The sequence below is a fragment of the Zea mays genome, chromosome 3 (genome assembly GCF_902167145.1).
Source record: "Zea mays cultivar B73 chromosome 3, Zm-B73-REFERENCE-NAM-5.0, whole genome shotgun sequence".
Classification (NCBI taxonomy): Eukaryota; Viridiplantae; Streptophyta; class Magnoliopsida; order Poales; family Poaceae; genus Zea; species Zea mays.
In genome coordinates, this window is record NC_050098.1 from 124,779,523 (window position 1) to 124,791,090 (window position 11,568).

Here is an 11,568-nt window from a genome sequence, read left to right on the forward strand (position 1 = left end):
GCCCTTAGTGCTTCGCACATTAGGGTCCTGGACTTAAACACGAGTTGGTGATGCCCTTAGTGTTTCGCACATTAGGGTCCTGGCTGCTAGTGTGCCTGCCACATGCTCCCCCTCACTGTAATTTTCGCTGAGGTGGCCGCGAGCCCTTGCGGACCGGCCTTTTGAACCCTAGAATTTAGAGCAATTCTGTTGCGTTTTTTTTAACCCCCCAATAAAGGAAATAGGAGTCTGAGGTCTTACCAGTTTGGACGCTCCTAGTGTTCATTCGACTTCCTTAGGCGGGGTGTTCTGGTCGGTGGCTTGGCTAACTTTTCATCCCCTTCGGTTCTCGGAGGTCCTGTGTCAGTTGCATGGACAAGAGAAAAGAAAAGAGATTCATTAGAGCCATCATATTCGTAAGAAAGATGCAAAAGACGTTGAAAAGAAGGTGTGGAGAAGCTAGCGGTCTCTCGTCTTCCTTAATTTCGCTTGTCAGATAGCCCCGAGCAACTGTTTTAGGGTTGGGGTTTAGAACCGGTCTAGGACACTGAAACTTCATCGCGAATCAAGCCGCTCTCGTTGCTCAATGCTCCTACCATCAACTGGTGTTCTCTTCTCGTTGCCCGACTCGATATTTCGCAACTGGAGGCAATGTTCGCTAGGTAACCAGTACGTGGAAGGGGGACGAGTCCTTCGGTTAACTGGATGCGGTCTCGTCCAACACTCATGGCGTTTGTTCGAGGCGGAGTAAAGGACTGTAAGCCTGCTACCACTAACCATGAGTATCTTGGCTAATCGTGCCATACCACCGATGAAGTCGACGATAGCCGAGTAAGCCTTACATCGCCTGAGTTTTTGGCGCATGCTCGAGGCACAACAATTATGCCCCAAGGATCAACGAGCAACCGGTCTTGGCGAGGCAAGCAGTCATCTTCTCCTTGACCTTTCGTCCTTCCGGGGTTCAGGTCCCCTTTCGAATGGTGTCGTCTTGCGTAGGAATTCTTTGAGTAACTCACAATCCTAATAGACATGTCGGACCGGATGTTGATGGTTCGGACATGGGGCTTCGAGGAGGTTTTCAAAGTAGTCGGTGGTTTCCTCGGTTAGAGGTCTTCTTTTTGTCTGGCTTGCCAAAGCCATCAGCACGTTGGCTCTGTGTCGTCAACTTCTTCTCCCTTTTGCGTTGAGCTGGCTACCGGCACCCTTATCGGACTCTTTGTCGCATCCAGCCTTCCGCTTGCGGCGATCAAAGATGGCTCCCACTGCGCCCTCTCCCGATGCATGGCTGGTCTCAATGTCGAAAAGCTCCTTTGCCGTTCGCGGGCTCTTTCGTCCCAGCTTATGCACCAGGGTTTTATTGGTGGTCCCCGAGATGGAAGCGCTGATAACGTCGATGTCCGTGGGGTTGGTCAACTGGTTGCATTGTCGCGAAAAGCGCCAGATGTAGTCCCTCAAGGTCTATTTTGATTTATGTCGACAATCTTTAAGGTCCCACAAGTTTCCTGGGTGTACGTGTACGTACGTGCCTTGGAAATTTTTGACAAAAACCTCTTCTAGATCCGCCCATTACTAGATGCACTGATACAAGGGGAGGGTCCAGATTATGAAATTATCACAATCCGCTCCTCCAACATGACACGCAAGTTGGTAGTCCCCCAACCAGTGATTGGGGTTCGGTTCCCCAGTGTAATTCACGATGGCAGGGGTCTGTAGCGTTGCGGTACAAACACCGAAGGATGTGACGACCGAAATTCCAGGGCTATGGCGGCTGGGGGCTCGGGCTTCGGTCCTCATTGGGGTTAAATTGGCCCCACATTGTTGACTGTACCGATGGTTGTCGCTCGGCCCCATCCGTACTTCCTCGCTGCTCCCTGGATTAGGTGTGTACTGTGCTCCCCTGCCTATTTCTAGGTTCCAGCGGGATGGAGTCAATTCTGGGCCTTCTTCAGGCTCAAACAATCGTCTCATCAAGGCGTCGTTAGTCGTTGGTATAAAAGCGGCATTTTGACTAGCCCCTGGCTCCCAATGTCGTGGTATGGGGCCTTTGGCTTACTGCGCACAATGAGGCTGAGTAGGGTTTAGGATTCCCGGTGGGTCCTGAAAGTTGCCTAGAGGGGGTGAATAAGCAAAACCTGAAATTTATAAACTTAAACACACACTAAGGTCGGGGGTTAGCGTTAGAATTAAATTCAAGTCCGAAAGATTGTTTCCCTTGCTAAGAGTTTCTCAAATGATGCGGATGATGTATGGGAGCAAACTCAAATCAGTACTAGCAAGGAAACATTAGAGAGGGAAAACAAATCAAACAAGAATCAAGGCGAGTGAACACGATGATTTGTTTTACCGAGGTTCGGTTCCAAAGAACCTAGTCCCCGTTGAGTAGGTCACAAAGACCGGGTCTTTTCAACTCTTTCCCTCTCTTAAACGGTCACTTAGACTGAGTGAGCCTTTTCCTTAATCTCATGGGTCACTTAGACCCCGCAAGGACCACTACACACTTAGGTGTATCTTGCTTCGATTACAAGTCTCTTGAGAATAAGAAGGGAAAAAGAAAAGGCCAAACCAAGCGAAAAGAGCAACAAAAGAACACAAATGATCCTCTCACAAGCCCTAATGCACTAGAGTTGATTTTGGGGCTTTGAGTGGATTGAATGCTTTGATTGTGTCTTGCAGTGTTGGGCTTTTGCTCTTGCAATGAATGAAGAATTCAGAAGGCTTGGATAGGAGTGAATGAGGTGGTTGGGGGTATTTATAGCCTTCCAACCACTTCTAGCCGTTGGCTGATTTCTGATGGCGATGGGCGCACCGGACAGTCCGGTGCGCCACCGGACAGTCACTGTGCACTGTCCGGTGCGCGCCACGTCGACGCAACCGTTAGGGTTCGGAGCAGTTGACCGTTGGGCGGCTTGTCGTCTTGCCGCACTGGACATTCTGGTGCCACACCGGATAGTCCGGTGGCCTTTGACTTTGCTGCTCTGACTTCTGCGCGTTACTGTTCATCACTGTTCACTCTGCACAGTCGACCGTTGGCGCGCAGGGCGCCGTTGCTTTGCTGGCTCACCGGACAGTTCGGTGAATTATAGCGAAGGATGCCCTGGAATTCCCGAGAATGGCTAGATCGGAGGGCGCCTGGCTGGCGCACCGGACAGTGTCCGGTGCACACCGGAAAGTGTCCGGTGGGCCAAAGATCAACACACTCAAGTCCTTTTGCTCCAATTAAATTGTGTCCCTAACTTGATTTCTTTCTTGGTTTGTGTTGAACCTTATGCACCTGTAATACATGAATTCTAGACAAAACTAGTTAGTCCATGTGTTTGTGTTGGTCGTCAACCACCAAAATTAATTATAGGAAATGGTTAACCCCATTTCCCTTTCAATCTCCCCCTTTTTGGTGATTGATGCCAACACAAACCAAAGCAAATGAAGTGTATAGAAATGTAACTAGTTTGCAATTGAGATGATTGTGCATAGGTTACTTAGAATTTAAACCCGTGAATGATTTTAAGCATATGAATAAGAGTCAATGGATTGCCTTTCTTTTATTTAATATTTTGGACCACATTTGCACCACTAGTTTTGTTTTTGCAAATCCTTTGGAAATCTATTCAAAAACTTTTGCAAATAGTCAAAGGTATAGGAATATGATTGCAAGAAGCATTTTTAGAATTTGAAATTCCTCCCCCTGTTTCAAATGATTTTCCTTTAACTGTCTAAAGCTTCCCCTGAATGAATTCTCCTCTTAGCTTTCAAGAGGGTTTTTGAGATAGATACTAATTTGAAATTTTATTTTCACATATCAATTGAAAATTAGATACCAATTGAAGAATACACCAATTGAAAAATTCATTTCGAATTTTTTTTTGAAATGGTGGCGCGGTCCTTTTGCTTTAGGCTTAATATTTTCTCCCCCTTTGGCATTAAGCGCCAAAAATGGAGAACTTTAGAGCCCTAATATCTTCTCCCAAATGGTAATATAAATACGAGTGAAGGGTCATACCATTGAGAGTTGTAGGAGTAACGGCAAAAGGTAAATGATACCGTCAGAGTTGAAAAGACGGTGGACCAAAGGACACCGGGGTTCCGTCGTGGTGGCCTCTTGGATTCGATCGTCGCCTCTGTGTCTCCTCCTCTTCCTCTGCTGGTAATGCCTATCTGATCCTCACGCTCTCTCCTCTAATGCCGGCGTTTCTCTCTTTGTAGGGGTGTACGCTTGTACCGCCTGTAGATATTGTGTCTGCCGTGTGAGGGAATCGTGCCAGCTCCCTTTGGGTTTGGGATTGGGAGCTCCATCGCTCTGTGGTATAGACCACCTATGTCTGTGACACCAATGTGTAGGATCCATGTACTCTGTCCTAGATTAATTAGCAGTGTGTAAGATCCATATACTTGTCATCTGTGGTGCTAGAGCTATGAATGCGTGCAACATGTGCCAAGCTACTCTGTTATATTTAACCCTACCATTTAGAGTGTTTGGTACTTGTCACTATACTCTCAGCTACCTTTAACCCTGTAGTGTTATGATTTTGATTAATATTAGGTTGAGGACTAGATTAATTCTCCATAAATTAGATTTGCTCTATTTTTTATATTGACATGGAGAATTGCATAAAGCTGCTGTCAGTTAGGGACTTATGGTGTTTTAATCAGCAATAGAAAGTAGGTAAGGTTAGTCTTAGTCTGACTTGAGATCAACAAAATTGTGTATTGGTTTCATCCAACCTAAGTTTCCTCTACAAAACACAGTAGTTGAGCATCATTCTATTTTTACTGCTTCCTTCAGTATGTGGTTAAATTCAGCGAGATTATATTCCCTACTGATTTCATTGTTGGTGCTGCTGATCTAAGTTGGATCTTGAAATACTGGCGCATATTTAATACTACTAGGAGGTTACTTGTGTTTATAATGCTTATCATCATTTTTTGTGATTATTGCAAGTCATAGCGTTAGCCCAAGATATTTTTACAATTGCAAAGCAAACCGAGAGTGCCCAGAATGTTGTAGGTCTATCACCACTAGGTTATTCAGCTAGAGTCCAGTCTAAGGTAGCTTTATTCTTCGTTACTCGTTAGATGGGTTCTTTTCTTAGATGGAATTCTAAATAAGCGATAAATACATGGCAATTGTTCCATTGATAAAATGGATTGTCCTGACTAATTACAATTTACATTGCTTATATTAAGACATAATGGCTTGCTTTCCTACTCTACTCTGACAGTCTTGTGGCAGGGAGTGGATGATCTTTCACATTCCCATAGGTTTGTCATTGGTGCTAGAGTTCAAGCTGGGTGGAGTGAAGATGGAGAATGTGTGAGCTTCTCTTTGATATACCTATCATTGTTTGTGTCTAGATAATCTTATCTTTAATATTTTTCACTTCATTTCATTACAACATGTTTGATTGGCTCAAATGCTAGGTATAAAGCAACAGTTGGAGCTATAGCACAAAATGGATACTATGTAGCCTATGATGGCTGGGGAAACAGGGAAGAGGTATGCTCCTTTTTTCTATGAGTAATAGTTTTTCTTTTAAAAGTAGAGTTGGTATATTCATACATGAGTATGGAGCAGACAATTTCTTCAGGCGCACAATACAAATTTGTTTCTCATATCATGTGATGGACCTGCAAATTCAGTGTGCGGCAGTGCGTGGGCGCGCAGGCGAGCGAATGTGTGGTGCTGCAGGAGTTGAAGTTGCAGTCCTTCATCAGATAGACTTCTTGCACAGTGAGAGATCTGCAGCATGCTGGTGGATTTCAAAGAGACCGGAGAAAGCTTCATGTCGCTTCTAGACGAATGATGGAATGAGCAGCGAAGGTACCTATCTTTTGCCTGCTCTGTTTTCTTTTTGGGCTCAAATAAATGCACATAGTATTTTGCTATTTTATTTATTTCCAGACATGATTGTGTGGCCTGCTGAACTTGACAGAATGAGCAGCAGATGTGTTAGAACTTGTAGGTTATATGTTCAGGGTTGGATGGTGAAACCATTAGGGCGATATAGCTCGACTTTGAAGTCGCGAGATAGAGTGACGTGGCCTTGCCCTTCACTACTAGCCCTACTTTTCTATGAACGATGTGTGTCGGCTGCTTTTGAATTTGTGGTATTATGAATTGCTAGCCATAAGATTTTGGCAAGCATGAATCCCAAATGCTTAATGTAATATGTGGCTAAACAAAATCCTTAAAGGTTGTAGTTAGGCACAACAATAGCGCAAACAATTGATTACCAAGTTTGTCAATTACTATTTTAGTTTGGATATAGAGTACACTTATGCATGAGCTATTTGAAAATGCTTATTTATGAGATATATAATGGTAATTTAGAATGATATCATCCTACTTTCATATATTTGATGGACATCACATATGCATCTAGTTTTTTCTCCAAGTTTCAGCATGTAGTACATAGGGCTAGGTGTCGATCCGGATTGTGGCGCCCGATGAGGTGGGGACGTCGTTTGAGAGGGTCGATGAGGTGATCTTCGAGGAGGAGGAAGATGATGGACAGACAATGAGGACACGCCCCGAGGTGATCTCCAAGTTTCAGCATGTACTGTCTTTGATTGTGCTTTCATATAAAAGGTAGTTTTGTCAGTTCACATTACCCTGCACCACTCTGATGAAAATTGTTCTAATTAAATTGTGTTACTCTTCTTTAAGTGATGGCAATTTCTTTGCTCAAGACCATAGTCTAGAAGTACACAAACTGAGTCCTATAGCTTACCGAGAACTTTCATGACCTTGAATTGCTGATCAGAGAGGGTAGCTTGATAGTACCATACTCTTTAAACCTGTTTTTAGTGTTTATATATATAACATTACTAGATCAATAAGAAACAAAGATTGATGATTCGAAAAATAACTGAAGTAGATCAAAGAAATTGTTTGATTGACAAATTCGGATAGTTGTACCTTTGAACTTCCTCTTAGGACTAGTTTGGGAACCATATTTTCCCAATGGTTTTTCATTTCCCCAAGGGAATTTCGGATAGCTGAAGAGAATTCTTTGGTACTAACATGGCATGCCTTGTGTTTGACCATCCCTTGTTTCTTCGCGACGTATAGAAACAATATTGTCTACGACATGTTCTTATGTTTGCTTGCGCTTTAGCTTGTAGCTGATGCAAATTCTTGTTGTTCTAAAGTCATTATTAAGGCCTAATAGTTTATTGTTATTTGTTGCCGTTAGGTCAAAGGGGTGTATCCTGTCTTGGATTGGGAGTTTCGGACCGCTACTTAGATGATCAAGACTGTATCTTGTCTTTAGTCTTCCACCTCCATATTGCTCCTCGTGTAAAGCATTAACAGACATATGCCTGCTCTTCCTTAATATATGGAAAATGAAGAGGCTGACCCTACCTTGGATTGGGAGTTTGGGACAGAAGGCCTTTGTCGTCGTTGGAGATGCAAAACACAAACATTTTGCAATGCACATATTTAAGTTTGGCACACTTCTATGGCTACTAAGATAGTGTTTGTTGATGTAGTTAGTTATACCGTTGTTTTTTTAAAATACAAATTAATTGTGAATATCCAACCTTTCTTAAAACATGTAGTTGTTGCCATAGCTTTGTATGGTTGTGCCCCTTTCTTTTCTGTCATACATGATAGTGTTACCTTTTTGCCAATCGGAGTTGAAAACGTTGGGGGTAATGTATTAGGGCAATTTTTATCTAACTGTTATTCTATATGGTAGCTTCTGTAGTGTGCTATTTATTCAATATTGTAGTGTCACATAATGTTTGAGTTGCTAACTAACAATCATATGTAGTTCTGGTGCTAATTTCTCTTCTATTGTTCAGGTTACTGAAGAAAACCTCGCAACACTATTTATAAATTGCGGTCAGGTACAAATTTATGGGACAGTTGTAAATCCTCTTACATGTATTTAGTTCCCCATTTGATTTTGATCCGACTGTGCATAATCTTGGATATGCTCTCTGAAGGTTGTGGACTGTCGCATGCGTGGGGACCCAAATTCAGTCCTTAGGTTTGCTTTCGTAGAGTTCACTGATGAGGGTAATATATCCATATCCAACAATGTTTCAATTTACTTACTCTGTGTAATGGATCTACTGTTTATCGGGTGAAAAACATCGATGTCCCAGAGGGTGCAAGGGCTGCTCTGAATCTGTCAGGAACCGAGCTTGGATATTATCCAGTCAATGTTCTGCCGTCAAAAACTGCCATTGCACCAGTCAACGAAACATTCCTACCCAGGGTATGCAAACCTTCCCGAACCAACATCCTTGTCTTAAGTTCATGGCTCAATGTTCATGCTCTATCTGATATGGTCTCTAAGAAAGTTGGTCGATTTTCTGTGCTCTGCAATTTGACGATGAACGTGAAATGTGTGCAAGGACTATCTAGTGCACAAACATTGACAAGAAGGTTTGGTACCTGCACTCATGCTACTACCACTAGGTATTCATTATGTCATGGTTCTGTTTTAATACACGCAGGTCACTCAAGCAGATCTAAAGTTATTCTTTGAGTCCATATGTGGTGAGGTTGGTCGTTCTTTACTCCAAACACAATCTCCCTTCTGTACAACTAAAAGTTTGCAGAAATGGCACCATCAAGATCGATCTGGAGACCAACAAGATCATGGACTTCATCAAATTTGATGTCGACAATGTGGTCATGGTAACCGGCGGGAGGAACACCGGGCGTGTAGGAGTGATCAAGAACAGGGAGAAGCACAAGGGCAGCTTCGAGACCATCCACGTGCTGCTTGGAGCTTTTTGCTATGTCTAGTTTTCTCCTATTTGTTGTACAGGAAAACATTGAATGGAATTCAAATTTGGTGGCCGCAAAAGTGTGGAGACTTGAATTCATATAAAGTTAGGCTTAACATTAGTGCAAACAGTTGTATTTTAGTTTAGATTTAGAGTACACTTATGTATGCGTTGTTTGACAATGCTTATTTATGATATATTGAATGGTACTTATTTATATTATATTAATTATAATGTTGTTCAATATATGTGTATGTATATTTCTCTTTCAAATTATTATAACGTGATATCTGAAAAATGATTATAAATTGAAGAATGTACTGCCGTGTAAGTCATTTCGTTTAAATCTTAATAAGACGGTCACCAAAATGTCTAATATCAGTCTCCTAAATAAGACGGTTTCTAAAACGTCCATTATTAGTCACCTAAATAAGATGGTTTTCCTATTGTAATCATCTATTATTGTAGTATATTCCAGATAGTTTGATAAATACTTTATGACTTATAATGTTTGTATTCTCTACGGTTCTTTAGAAACAGTGTCTTAAACAAAAATCTAATTCAAGACGGTTTATCGGACAAAATGACTTAAACAAACACCTTTTTCAGACGGTTATAAATTAAAAATTGTCTTATATAATATCTTTTAAGACGGTTTATAACCATCTTAAATGTGGGACATCTTTTACGACTCCATCAAATTTGGACACTTCATAAGCGTCTTAAGAACTGAAAATTAACCGTCTCATGTAACATGTTTTGTAGTAGTGGAAGTGGAAGCCTTGTCTTTACCGAATACTCCATTTCCCTTTCAATCTAAGACTAAGTATAGAAATACACTTGAAAGCATATTAGTCTTAGTTTTGGCATAAGAAGAATAAGAAATATGCATTTGCACCAAATGAAAGAGACATGATCAAAGATATATAAATGAGCTATGTGTGCAATGTTTCAATCAAAGTTCTGAGAATCAAGTATATTTAGCTCATTCCTGAGTTTGCTAAATATTTTCTCATCTAGTGGCTTGGTAAAGATATTGGCTAATTGGTGGTGGTAGTTCACATAAGCTATTTCTATATCCCCTTTTTGTTGGTGATCTCTCAGAAAGTGGTACCGGATGTCTATGTACTTAGTGCGTCTGTGTTCAACGGGATTATCCGCCATGCGGATTTCACTCTCATTATCACATAGGAGAGGGACTTTGCTCAACTTGTAGCCATAGTCCCTAAGGGTTTGCCTCATCTAAAGTAATTGTGCACAACAATGGCCTGCGGAGATGTACTCGGCTTCGACGGTGGAAAGAGCTACGGAGTTTTATTTCTTTGAAGCCCATGACACCAGAGATCTTCCTAGAAACTGACAAGTCCCTGATGTGATCTTTATATCAATTTTACATCCGGCATAATCAGCATCAGAATACCCAATTAGATCAAAGGTTGATCCCTTGGGGTACCAAAGCCCAAACTTAGGAGTGTAAACTAAATATCTCATGATTTTTTTCACAACCCTAAGGTGAACTTCCTTAGGATTTGTCTGGAACCTTGCACACATGCATATAGAAAGCATAATATCCAGTCGAGATGCAAATAAGTAGAGTAAAGATCCTATCATCGACCGGCATAATATCCAGTCAAGATGCCCATTGGTTCCCATGGGTGTCTTGATGGGTTTGCCATTCTTCATTCCAAACTTTTTATATATGTCTTGAATGTACTTTGTTTGGCTGATGAATGTGCCCTCTTGTAGTTGCTTGATTTGAAAATCAAGGAAATACTTCAACTCCCCCATCATAGACATCTCGAATTTCTGTATCATTATCCTACTAAACTCTTCACAAGATGACTTGTTAGTAGACCCAAATATAATATCATCAACATAGATTAGGCATATAAACAAGTCTTTTGCAATAGTTTTAGTGAAGAGAGTAGGATCGGCTTTACCGACTTTGAAACCATTAGTGATAAGAAAATCTTGCAGGCATTCATACCATGCTTTTGGGGCTTGCTTGAGCCCATAAAGCACCTTTGAGAGCTTATACACATGGTTAGGATACTCACTGTCTCCAAAGTCGAGAGGTTGCTCAACATAGATGTCTTCCTTGATGGGGCCATTGAGGAAGGCACTTTTCACGTCCATTTGATAAAGCTTAAAGCCATGGTAAGTAGCATAGGCAAGTAATATATGAATTGACTCAAGCCTAGCTACGGGTGCATATGTTTCATCGAAATCCAAACCTTCGACTTGTGAATACCCTTTGGCTACAAGTCGGGCTTTGTTCCTTGTCACCACACCATGCTCATCTTTCTTGTTGCGGAATACCCATTTGTTACCTACAACATTTTTGTTAGGACGTGGAACTAGATGTCATACCTCATTCCTTGTGAAGTTGTTGAGCTCCTCTTGCATAGCCACCACCCAATCCAGATCTCTTAATGCATCCTCCATCCTGTATGGCTCAATAGAATACACAAAAGAGTAATGTTCACAGAAATGAGCAACTCGAGATCTAGTGGTTACCCCCTTGTTAATATCACCAAGAATGGAGTTGACGGGGTGATCTCATTGAATTGCTTGGTGGACTCTTGGGTGTGGCGGTCTTTGATCCCTTATTTCTTGATCATCTTCCTTGTCTTGATCATCTTCATCTCCACCTTGATCCATGTCCTCCTCTTGAGATGGCTCATCCTCTTGATCTTCATCTTCATCATCTTGAGCCTGATCCTCGTCTTGAGTTGGTGGAGATGCTTGCATGGAAGATGATGGTTGATCTTGTGCTTGTGGAGGCTCTTCGGATTCTTTAGGACACACATCCCCAATGGACATGTTCCTTGGTGCGACGCATGGAGCCTC

General features: G+C 41.9%; 1 long non-coding RNA gene across 1 annotated transcript; it reads left to right on the forward strand.

The window, feature by feature from the left end:
• The first annotated feature begins 5,415 nt into the window (after positions 1–5,415).
• Positions 5,416–7,829, forward strand: LOC103650498 (uncharacterized). The gene is made up of 3 exons (XR_564182.2): positions 5,416–5,470; positions 5,614–5,794; positions 7,783–7,829. It is a non-coding gene; the product is annotated as an uncharacterized lncRNA (long non-coding RNA).
• The last annotated feature ends 3,739 nt before the right edge of the window (positions 7,830–11,568 follow it).